Here is a 12,166-nt window from a genome sequence, read left to right on the forward strand (position 1 = left end):
CAATTGTGGAAGGGTGAGGGTGCTTATAATCCATGGAATCAACATTAGTCATAAAGAACTCACATACTTATTGCAAAAATCTATTAGTTATCGAAATAAAGTACTACGCGCATGCTCCTAGGGGGGTAGATTGGTAGGAAAAGACCATTGCTCGTCCCCGACCGCCACTCATAAGGAAGGCAATCAATAAATAAATCATGCTCCGACTGTAACACATAATGGTTCACCATACATGCATGCTACGGGAATCAAGAACTTCAACACAACTATTTCTCAAATTCACAACTACTCAACTGCATGACTCTAATATCACCATCTCCATATCTCAAAACAATCATCAAGTATCAAACTTCTCTTAGTATTCAATGCACTTATATGAAAGTTTTTATTATGCCAAAAAGCAAATTGCCATGTTGTTCTAAAGAACTCTCAAAATAATATAAGTGAAGCATGAGAGATCAATTATTTCTATAAAATAAAACCACCACGGTGCTCTAAAAGATATAAGTGAAGCACTAGAGCAAAAACTATATAGCTCAAAAGATATAAGTGAAGCACATAGAGTATTCTAATAAATTCTAATTCATGTGTGTATCTCTCAAAAGGTGTGTACAGCAAGGATGATTGTGGTAAACTAAAAAGCAAAGGCTCAAATCCTACAAGACGCTCCAAGCAAAACACATATCATGTGGCGAATAAAAATATAGCTCCAAGTAAAGTTACCGATGAACGAAGACAAAGAGGGGATGCCTACCGGGGCATCCCCAATCTTAGGCTATTTGGTGTCCTTGTATTTTACCTTTGGGTGCCATGGGCATCCCCAAGCTTAGGCTCTTGCCACTCCTTGTTCCATAATCCATCGAATCTTTACCCAAAACTTGAAAACTTCGCAACACAAAACTTAACAAGAAAATCTCGTGAGCTCCGTTAGCGAAAGAAAATAAAACACCACTTCAAGGTACTGTAATGAACTCATTCTTTATTTATATTGGTGTTAAACCTACTGTATTCCAACTTCTCTATGGTTTATAAACTCTTTTACTAGCCATAGATAAATCAAATTAAGCAAACAACACACGAAAAACAGAATCTGTCAAAAACAGAACAGTGTGTAGTAATCTGTAACTAACGCAAACTTCTGGAACCCCAAAAATTCTAAAATAAATTTATGGACGTGAGAATTTAGCTATTAATTATCTTCAAAAATAATTAACTAAATATCACTCTCCAATAAAAAATGGCAGCAATTCTTGTGAACGCTAAAGTTTCTGTTTTTTACAGCAAGATCAAAAAGACTTTCCCCAAGTCTTCCCAACGGTTCTACTTGGCACAAACACTAATTAAACACAAAAAACACAACCAAAACAGAGGCTAGATAAAAAATTTATTACTAAACAGGAACAAAAAGCAAGGAATAAAAATAAAATTGGGTTGCCTCCCAACAAGCGCTATCGTTTAATGCCCTTAGCTAGGCATAAAAGCGAAGATAGATATAGGTATTGCCATCATTGGTAGGCAATCCATAAGTGGCTATCATAATAGATTCATATGGTAATTTGAATTTATTTCTAGGGAAGTGTTCCATGCCTTTATTTAATGGAAATTGGAATTTAATATTCCCTTCCTTCATATCAATAATTGCACCAATCGTTCTAAGGAAAGGTCTACCAAGAATAATAGGACACGAAGGATTGCAACGTATATCAAGAACAATGAAATATACGGGCACATAATTCCTATTTGCAACAATAATAACATCATTAATATTTCCCATGGGTTTCTTAGTAGGGGAATCTGCAAGGTGCAAGTTTAAAGAACAATCATCAAATACATAGAAACCTAGCAAATCACACAAACTTTTTGGACTCGTGGAAACACTAGCACCCAAATTACAAAAAGCATAGCATTCATGATCTTTAATTTTAATTTTAATTGTAGGTTCCCACTCATCATAAAGTTTTCTATGGATAGAAACTTCCAACTCAAGTTTTTGTTCATAAGATTGCATCAAAGCAACAACGATATGTTTAGTGAAAGCTTTATTTTGACTATAAGCATGAGGAGAATTTAGCATGGATTGCAACAAGGAAATACAATCTAGCAAAGAGCAATGACCATAATTAAATTCCTTGAAATCCAAGATAGTTGGTTCATTGCTATTTAAAGTTTTGACCTCTTCAATCCCACTTTTAACAATTTTTGCATCAAGATCTAAAAACTCTGAATTTTTGGGGCGCCTTCTAACTAAAGTTGACTCATCTCCAGTCCCATCATTATCAAGATTCATATTGCAAAACAAAGATTTAATAGGGGACACATCAATAACTTTTAGATCTTCACCTTTATTATCATGAAAACTAGAAGAACACGCCTTCACAAAGCAATCTTTCTTAGCACGCATCCTAGCGGTTCTTTCTTTGCACTCATCAATGGAAATTATCATAGCTTTGAGAGACTCATTGATATCATGCTTAGGTGGAATAGATCGAAGTTTCAAAGAATCAACAGCAAGAGAAATTCTATCCATGTTCCTAGCCAACTCATCAATCTTAAGCAATTTTTCTTCAATCAAAGCATTGAAACTCTTTTGTGAACTAATAAATTATTTAATATTAGATTCAAAATCAGAGGGCATATTATTATAATTTCCATAAGAATTGTTGTAGGAATTACCATAATTATTAGAGGAATTACTAGGAAATGGCCTAGAATTAAAATTACCTCTATACGCGTTGTTACCAAAATTGTTCCTACCAACAAAATTCACATCCATAGATTCATTATTATTCTCAATCAAAGTAGACAAAGGCATATCATTAGGATCAGTAGGAGCACTCTTATTAGCAAACAATTTCATAAGTTCATCCATCTTTCCACTCAAAACATTAATCTCTTCAATTGCATGCACCTTTTTACTAGTGGATCTTTCAGTGTGCCATTGAGAATAATTAACCATAATATTATCTAGGAGTTTGGTAGCTTCTCTAAAGTGATTTCCATAAAAGTGCCTCCCGTGGCCGAATCTAAAAGATTTCTAGAAGCAAAATTCAATCCGGCATAAAATTTTTGTATAATCATCCATAAATTCAATCCATGTGTAGGGCAATTACGTATCATTAATTTCATTCTCTCCCAAGCTTGTGCAACATGTTCATGATAAAGTTGCTTAAAATTCATAATATCGTTTCTAAGAGAGTTGATCTTGGCGGGAGGAAAATACTTAGAGATAAAAGCATCTTTGCACTTATTCCATGAATCAATACTATTTTTAGGCAAAGACGAAAACCAAGCTTTAGCACGATCTCTAAGCGAAAACAGAAATAGCTTAAGCTTAACAATATCATTATCCATATCTTTCTTCTTTTGCATATCACACAAATCAACAAAGTTGTTTTGATGGGAAGCGGCATCATCACTAGGAAGGCCAGAAAACGGATCTTTCATGACAAGATTCAGCAAAGCAGTATTAATTTCACAAGATTCAGCATTGGTAAGAGGAGCAATCGGAGTGCTAATAAAATCATTATTGTTGGTATTGGCAAAGTCACACAATTTAGTATTATATTGAGCCATCATGACAAGCAAGCAATCCCACATACAAGCAAACAAGAAACAGGCAAAAGAGGCAAATTAAAGAAGAGAAGGGGAACCAAAAAGAGAGGGTGAAAGGAAAAGAGGGCGAATAAAACGGCAAGGGTGAAGTGGGGGAGTGGAAAACGAGAGGCAAATGGCAAATAATGTAATGCGAAGGATAAGAGTTGTGATGGGTACTTGGTATGTCTTGACTTGGCGTAGATCTCCCCGGCAACGGCGCCACAAAAGGTCTTGATAACCCACAAGTATAGGGGATCAATTGTAGCCTCTTTCGATTAGTAAGAGTGTCGAACCCAATGAGGAGCTAAAGGTAGAACAAATATTCCCTCAAGTTCTATCGACCACCGATACAACTCTACGCACGCTTAATGTTCGCTTTACCTAGAATAAGTATGAAACTAGAAGTACTTTGTAGGTGTTTTCGGATAGGTTTGCAAGATAATAAAGAGCGCGTAAAAAAAGTAGGGTCCGTTCAATTAAAGAAACAATAAAGTTAGTATAACGAGTGTGGAAAGGTGGTTTAGGAGTTGCGAAATTGTCCCTAAGCAATTGACTACTTAACTAGACCGATAACAAGTTTTATGTGGGAGAGGCCACTGCTAGCATGTCATCCCTGACTTGGAATTCTATGCACTTATGATTGGAACTATTAGTAAGCATCCTCAACTACTAACGTTCATTAAGGTAAAACCCAACCATAGCATTAAGATATATTGGTCCCCCATCAATCCCGTATGCATCAATTTCTATGCTAGGTTGAAGCTTCTGTCACTCTTGCCCTCCGATACATAGTCCTATCAACATACAACTAACCCTATGTTGTGATCCACGCGCGCACTCATATGATGGGCACCAAAGGACAGACATATAACCACAAGCAAATTAAACCAAGCATAGCAATTCACCAATCACCGGTAGGACAACGAAAATCTACTCAGACATCATAGGATGGCAACACATCATTGGATAATAATATGAAGAATAAAGCAGCATGTTCAAGTAGAGGGTACAGCGGGTTGCGGGAAAGTGGACCGCTGTAGATAGAAGGGGGATGGTGATGGAGATGTTGGTGAAGATGGCGGAGGTGTTGGTGTAGATTGCGGTGATGATGATGGCCCCTGGTGGCATTACGGCGCCACCGGAAGCGAGGGGGGGAGATCCCCCCTCCTTCTTCTTCTTCCTTGACCTTCTCCCTAGATGGGAGAAGGGTTTCCCCTCTGGTCCATGGCCTCCATGGCATGGGAGGGGCGAAAGCCCCTCCAAGATTGGATCTATCTCTCTGTCTCTCTCTATTTTTGCGTTCTCAGATTCTGCCCTTTCACCGTTTCTTATATTCCCGGAGATCCGTAACTCCGATTGGGCTGAAATTTTAACACGATTTCTATCCGGATATTAGATTTCTTGCGGAGAAAGAAGGGAATCAACCACCTTACAGGGTGGCCACGAGGGACCAGGGCGCGCCTGACCCCTTGGGGCGTGCCCCCTGCCTCGTGGCCCCCTCGGGCATCGTCTCGCGTTGATTTTTCTTCCCAAAAATCACATATATTCCAAAAAAACTCCATAAATTTTTGTCCCTTTTGGACTCCGTTTGATATGGATTTACTACGAAAGAAAAAACATGCAACAAACAGGACTGGCACTAGGCATTGGATCAATATGTTAGTCCCAAAAATAGTATAAAAAGTTGCCAAAAGTATATGAAAGTGGTAGAATATTGGCATGGAACAATCAAAACTTATAGATACAACGGAGACGTATCAGTGTGGCGTACCGCAAAACGGGACTCCACGGGATACTGTTCATCTCCACCGTCGACTGCCTCCACGGGCTACTGTTCATCCACTGTCGACCTCCTCTAGCCTCCACATGCGACTGTTCATCCACAGGCTCCTGTTCATCCTGCATCCACCGCGCGCTCCTCCACCGGCTATTGTTCAACCAGCCCTCTCCACGGGGTCCTGTTGAACCACCCCTCCATGTGCTACTGTTCATCCAGTCATCCACCGGCTACTGTTCAACCAGCCCTCCACGGGGTCCTGTTCATCCAGCCCTCCACGGGGCCCTGTTCATCCACCCCCAACCGGCTCGATCGATCTGGGTCCTGTTCATCCAGCGGCAACGACCTCTACTACCACGGGGTCCTGTTCATCCAAACCCCCATCAGGAATTGTTCATCCACCCCCCCCCAACAACGCTCACTGTTCATCTAGAAGCAACATTGATCGGCTTCAGTTAGCAGCAGTAGCGAAGGAATCGCTCTGCTTCAGTTTACAGCAAGGGATCGATCAATCACTCGGGTTCATTAACGCGTAGCCTGTAGTGCAATCGCTAGGGTTTAGTTAGAGCCCAACGTCTCACTCGGGTTCAATTAGAGCCCAACGTCTCACTCGGGTTCAATTAGAGCCCGACGCCTCGCACACACATGCGTACATAGGAGAGAAACGTGCATCGCTCGGCCCCGACCACCCACCGTAACCGGGAACTCCCCCGATATTTTCCTCGCCCTCGCTTCTACCACGGTTTTTTCCGTCATGGAAGGCCCAAAGAATGTCATGCATCTGCATCTCCGGCCCGCCCAGGACAAAAAGCCCATTTTCTGTCATGATTTGTCATAGAAGTAGGACCCCACCACATCTATGATGATACCAGGTCTTTTCACAATTATCGTCATACAAGTGTCATAAGCATGACAGGAAAAAAATTCGTTCGGCCCAAAATGTCACAGATGTGTCTTTTTTTGTAGTGAATAGGGGGTCCCCAGGCGTTCGGGCTATGTGACGTGGGCCGGAGTAGTGGGCCGTGAAGATACAAGATAGAAAGCTTCCCCCCGTGTCCGGATGGGCCTCTCCTTGGCATGGAAGGCAAGCTTGGCGTTCGGATATGAAGATTCCTTTCTCTGTAAACCGACTCTGTACAAACCCTAGCCCCCTCCGGTGTCTATATATACCGGAGGGTTTTAGTCCGTAGAGGTAGTCATAATCATACAGGCTAGACATCTAGGGTTTAGCCATTACGATCTCATGGTAGATCAACTCTTGTAACCCCTATACTCATCAAACTCAATCAAGCAGGATGTAGGGTATTACCTCCATCAAGAGGGCCCGAATCTGGGCAAACTTCGTGTCCCCTGCCTCCTGTTACCTTCGATCCTTAGACGCACAGTTCGGGACCCCCTACTCGAGATCTCTCGGTTTTGACACAGTTCGGGACATTGTTGCTTTCATTGAGAGTTCCTCTGTTCTGTCGACAAAGGATTCGATGGCTCGTTCGATCATCCACAATGATGCTGTTTCAGGGGAGATCCCCCCCCCCCCGCCAAATTTTCGTATTTGGCGGCTTCGCGCTGCGTGCCAATTCGATTGGCCACCTCGAGCAGATAGACAGCTACGCCCCTTGTCATCAGATCAGTTTTAGGAACCTAAACTATGTCGCTGATATCCGAGGAGATTTGATCCTTGAAGGGTTCGCGGCCCCGATTACCACTCTGGCCTTAGATCCAGAGCAGGCCGACAGGTCCGAAGACGGGAGTCTAGAGCCCGCCGGACTCTCTGCACTTATGGAGCTTGCTGCCGAAGAAGTGACGGACACTTCGCCGGACTCTAGGTCCGAACTCTCGAGGTTCGTGTCAAGCGGGGCGCTGCGAGGAGGCTCTAACTCCGGACAGCCCGACGGACTCTCATTTCTCCGTCCGACCCTCTCCTTTAAATGAGGCTCTGGACGTAATGTGATCGCTCGCCATTACGGAAGGATCGCTTCCGAATTATGCCCACTCCAGACTAGGGGCTGAGAGCGGGGAATTTTACGTCCCACCCACCACCCACTTCATAGCCACTGTCGAAGATCTAACCGACATGCTGGACTATGCCTCCGAAGACATCGACGGTATGGATGACGATGCTGGAGACGAACAAGGCCAAAACCCTCCATTTACCGGATGATGGACGGCCACCTCCACATACGACATGTACATGGTGGACACACCCAAAGAGGATGACAACGACGACAAGGAGAATTCGGTTGAGGACAAGCCTATCGAAGCACCTCTGAAGCGTCGACGACATCGGTGCCCCTCAAAATCGCGTCGCGACAAAGACGGCAATACCGGCATCGAAGACAACAATACTCCGGAGAATGTCGAAGACCCTGAAGCCCTTGTAGAGCCAACATCCGAATAGGATGATTGGGAGGAGGGGTAGGTAAACCCTGATGATCTTTTCAAGAACGAGGGTTCGGAGGAGAGTAACTACCTACCGAGATCCGAAGAAGATGTGAGCCTCGGTGACGAAGATTTCATCGTGTCGGAGGAACCTCTCAAACAAGAGCGCTTTAAGAGCCGGCTAATCGCCACCGCAAGAAGCCTGAAAAAGAAGAAGCAACAACTTCAATCTGATCATGACTTACTCAATGACAGATGGACTAACGTCCTGGCAGCCGAGAAATACGGCTTCGAACGCCCAACAAAGAGCTACCCGAAGCGCAAGCTGCTACCCCAATTCGACGATGAGGCCCTGGAGCCCGTACCACCAACGTGTGATGCTGCTGACAGACCTAACCAACCACCACGTGGTCGGGACAAAGAGGAAACTCAAGCCGAGCACCAGCTCGCACCACCTCGCAATAAAAACAGGGGAATGGCGGCTCCAGAATATACATATGACCTACGATAGGACCTGGACAATAGAGCCGGACAAACCAGATCAATCTATGGATCAAGGGGATGTGCCCCAGCGTGAGAGGACGGCCGTCAGGCCTGGGGTGACAAGCACATCCTCACTCGGGCCGAAAATCATGTACGGACTTCATCCGAATTGCGTCGTGACATTGCCCGATATAGAGGCGCCTCACACCCTCTATGCTTCACCGATGAGGTAATGGAGCACCAGTTCCCAGAAGGGTTTAAACCCGTGAACATCGACTCATACGATGGCACGACGGACCCCGCAGTCTGGATTGAAGATTTCCTTCTCCACATACACATGGCTCGTGGTGATGACCTACATGCCTTCAAATATCTCCCCTTGAAACTTAAGGGACCAGCACGACACTAGTTAAGTAGCCTCCCAGAAAATTCTATTGGCAACTGAGAAGATTTGGAAGACGCCTTTAGAGACAACTTCCAAGGTACCTATGTATGACCCCTGGACGCCGACGACCTCAGTCACATAGTCCAGCAACCCGGAGAGTCAGCCTGGAAACTCTGGACAAGGTTCTTAATTAAAAAGAACCAAATCGTTGACTGTCCGGACGCTAAAGCCCTCGTGGCCTTTAAACGCAGCGTCCGCGATGAATGGCTCGTCCGACACCTCAGCCAAGAAAATTTGAAGTCCATGGCAGCCCTTACCGTACTAATGACCCGCTTTTGCGCGGGAGAAGACATCTGGCTAGTCCGCAAAAGCAATAGCACCAACGACCCCGACACCTCTGAAGCCAGGGACGGCAATGGCAAACCACAATGCAACAAGCACAAGCGTCGAATCAACGACGAAAGTACCAAAGACACAGGAGTCAACGCTGGATTCAGCGGCTCTAAATTCGGTCAACGGAAGAAGCCATTCAAAGGAAACAGAGATGACCCATCTAGTTTGGACAGAATACTCGATCGGCCTTGCCAGATTCATGGCACCTGAGATAAGCCTGCCAATCATACCAACAGAAACTGTTGGGTCTTTAACCAGGCCGGCAAGCTTAACGCCGAACATAAAGGGAAAGGGCCGCCCAGCGAGGACGACTACGAAGAGCCTCGCCCACTAAACAAGGGGGGACAAAAGAAATTTCCCCTTGCGGTAAAAACGGTGAATATGATATATGTCACACACATCCCCAAGAGGGAGCGCAAGCACGCATTAAGGGACGCCTACGCCGTCGAGTCAGTCGCCCCAATATTCAACCCATGGTCGTCTTGTCTGATCACCTTCAATCGAAAGGACCACCCAACCAGAATCCATCATGGAGGTTCGGCAGCTCTAGTCCTCGATCCAATCATCGACGGATTCCACCTTACGGGAATCCTCATGGACGGCGGCAGCAGTCTCAACCTGCTCTATGAGGACACCGTCCGCAAAATGGGCATTGATTCGTCAAGAATCAATCCCACTAAGACTACCTTTGAAGGAGTAGTACCTGGTGTAGAGGCCCGCTACACGGGCTCAATAACATTGGAAGTCGTCTTCGGTTCGCCAGATAACTTCCGAAGGGAAGACTTGGGCTTTGATATCGTCCCCTTCCGCAGTGGATATCACGCACTACTCGGACGAACCGCTTTTGCATGTTTTAACGCACTCCCGCACTACGCTTATTTAAAGCTCAAGATGCCCGGACCACATGGCGTCATTACAATCAATGGACACATGGAACGCTCCCTCCGTACTGAGGAGCATACTATAGCCATCATGGACGAAGTACAGAGCGGACCTATCAAGCCGCACACCTCATCAGCCATCAAGCCGTCGGACTTTATTAAACAAGACCGGTTAGCTCCGCCTGCTGACAGCTTGGTAATTCCAGAGCTGGACTAGTAGTTTTGCCTTTGCCGGTCACCGTACACACCCACAAAATTCGTATCGCGTGTGTATAATTATGCACTCAAAATACCTTGGGCTTCAGCGGAGGAACAATACGGATAAGCCCATCATACGGTTCGACCCTATATGGCCTTCTCCTTAATTATTTTTCCAATTTTACCAGAGGTGAATTAAAACCTATTCATCCTATGAACTTACAAGGACTCTTTTCGAGCCCGGTTTCGTACAAATAGCCGAAGACCATTCCTCCCAACGAACCCCTCTCTCCAAGGCGAAAGCGACACAGACGTGTTGCAGGAGGTCCAAAGGATTTTGCAGACCAAAACTTTATTCTAGAACCTGTAGAGAGCTTTTCGCCTTCTCCTTAGACCCCTGGCATATAAAATGGCCTTGGTGATTATGGTGCCCTCTGTAAGATCATGTTTTGACGTATCAATTAGATTCTAGTGAAAACAATATTTATTCGGTATTGCCTTTATTCATAGACTATATGTCGTCTCCTCAGTCGTCTCACTCACACACCTCAGCACAAATTGCCAGGGGCTCTATATGGCCACATATGTGTCGCCAAACAATAACTTTATGGCACAATTCGACGTCCTAAGCTTGGAATTATATGCATCGGCTCTGAATCATGTCTTTGGTCAATAGTTGGGTTTCCCGGCTCATGTGTTTGCTACCTTATGTTCCGTTTGCTTAGCTAGGGTAGTAAAGGGGGAACTACTGTGATTGTGTTTCTAGTTCGTCCGGTCAAACACCTCACAAGAGAAAGTCGAAAACTGACTTTCATGATGCGGTGAGAGCTGGTTAGCCACTCGGCGACTTATTAAAATCTTTAGCGATTGTTTCCGTATTACACGAAGGACCGCTTTTCTGGTCACATACGTAACGCATCCGCATCCGGATAGACGAGTACATACCATGGGCTATCTTCTAGCCCCATCGTCAAACTCCTATGGCTAAGTGAGAGTGGTAAAGCCACATAGTCCAATTGCCTGGTTCGCCGCACTGACACCTCCTTCATGGACCAAGACGTTGGGTCAAGTGTGATCATGTGCTATTCCGAACACCCCCGTAGTATCTGCGTGGGGGCTGAAGCCGACTACTGGAAAACTCTCAGCAATACAAAAACAACCGCATAGGAGGGAAGAACTTTCAGACAAAGGCACAAATATATATTACAAAGCCTTCATATATAATAAAAAAGTCCGGACAATTCAGGTACATTTATTCGAACATAATGTCCTTTGAGCATTGACCCTCCATTAAGCGGGCACCATCTAGGACGTCCTCTAAATAGCGATCCGGCGTGCGGCGCTTCTTGCCTCCGGGAGGGCCCTCGATAGCCACTTCGGCAACCTTCATCTTCGCCCAGTGCATCTTGACGCGGGCGAAGGCCATCCGTGCACCTTATATGCACACCGACCGCTTGATCGCATCGATTTGGGGCACTGCATCAACAATTCGCCGTGCCAGGCCGAAATAACTATCCGGAATGGGTTCGGCTGTCCATAGCCGAACTATGACGTCCTCCATGGACGCTCCGAACATCTTATGCAGCTCAGCCCACTGTGCCATTTGGTCGTTCAGCAGCGCCGGCCACTCCTGCGCCGCGAACTAAGACCAGAACAGCTTCTCCATCACATGTCCCTCCAGAGCCTGGAAGAATAGCGCGGCGTCGGCGGCACTCTTTGTAAGATCCGCAAAAGCGTCTGGAGAACTCCATAGTCGATTAAGCAAGGCATATCTCTGATCGCCAAACTTAGTCTATAAAAGAAAGGGCTTACCAGCCGCTATCTGTCCGGCCTGCTGGGCCTCCTCTCGAGCCGCCCTGGACTCGGGCTGCGCCTCTTTGGCCTCCTAAAGGGCCTTGGCGAGCTCAGTGGCCTTTACTTTATTCTCCTCCTCGAGGGACCTGCACTTGCGGGCGGCGTCCTTGAGGTCTTGCTCTAGTACACATACCCGCTCCTCGACCTGGCGTCGGGTGGCCTACTCGGCCTTCAAAACTACAGCCGTTTATCAGCGGCCAAATTACTCACTCTCGCCTGCTC

This window comes from Triticum aestivum, chromosome 5A (genome assembly GCF_018294505.1).
Source record: "Triticum aestivum cultivar Chinese Spring chromosome 5A, IWGSC CS RefSeq v2.1, whole genome shotgun sequence".
NCBI lineage: Eukaryota > Viridiplantae > Streptophyta > Magnoliopsida > Poales > Poaceae > Triticum > Triticum aestivum.